This window comes from Lingula anatina, chromosome 5, assembly GCF_051362555.1.
Source record: "Lingula anatina isolate TDL-2025a chromosome 5, LinAna3.0, whole genome shotgun sequence".
NCBI classification, from domain to species: Eukaryota; Metazoa; Brachiopoda; class Lingulata; order Lingulida; family Lingulidae; genus Lingula; species Lingula anatina.
The window spans coordinates 3,091,705-3,092,814 of NC_141771.1; positions in this window are offsets into that span (position 1 = coordinate 3,091,705).

The following is a 1,110-nucleotide window of genomic DNA, read 5'->3' on the forward strand; positions in this document are numbered from 1 at the left end:
GGTTGATTTTGATGTACAGACTCAGCGTGTTTCTGTATTAAGCCGCACCTGCACCTGTCATCTCCGTCGTCGTTAACCTTTTAACCGTCTGTCTTCAAACTAACAAAACCGAAATAAATTATTTAAAAAAACTAGTTTAAAATCAGACCATTTTTGTTGTTTTTCAAGGCATACATTGTAGTATGTGCCATACAGAAAACATATGAAGCAAAGAACTGGTTGGCAACTATCTTCAAATATACAGGAGGGGTTGATATTATTACAATACTAGTTGAGTTTTAAAAAATAACCCAGTTTAGAATATGTGTCTTAAAGCTTTGCTGTTTTTGTGGAATCCTCCTTTTCCACATTACATGTAGTTTAATTGTGCTATATGGACTCATGGGTTGATCTGTACATTTAATTGCCCCTTGGGTAATTTCATAGCTTTTTATAACCACTTGCCATATTAATTATCAACTGGCCGTTAAATGAGATTACACAAAACACACAAGTTGGTAGTGACTTTGGACTCCCACAGGTTTAGCCATGTACCAGATGCACTGTTGTGTACTGTCAATATTTATGCTATAGATGAATAACAGTTCTGTGGTGACTCATTGTATGCTAATACAGCTAAATTTAATGTTTCAATGGCGGCTATATTGGGATTGTTTATGCTTTTTCATTTTTCATTTTTCAAACCCTGGCATTTCAAGATGTGACTTTTCACTCCCATCCACTTGAGCCCCGAACTAGCAACATTTTTTTTTTATTTTTTCACACAAGCAATAGCAATGGTGCTTATGCTGTTAAGCATTATGTAATATTATTTTGTACACTGTCATCAATATTCATATATTGGTATTTTTTTGGAATCTGACCTCCCATGGGCCTGAAGTTACACTCTACAAAAAAGTTCAGAAACATCGTTATTATAATTATACAATAATCATATGTGGTAAGGTAAATATTTAAACCAAATTTCGAAGGATAATTCAACCACCATTCGTTACTTTTTGAAAAGGAAAGGAATTCGGTGGGAATTACAGCGAATGTGGGGTCGAACTTCATTTTCACAAATCGTACAAGTGGAGTAACGAAGTTTGAAGTTGAAGCAAGTCTTGACAA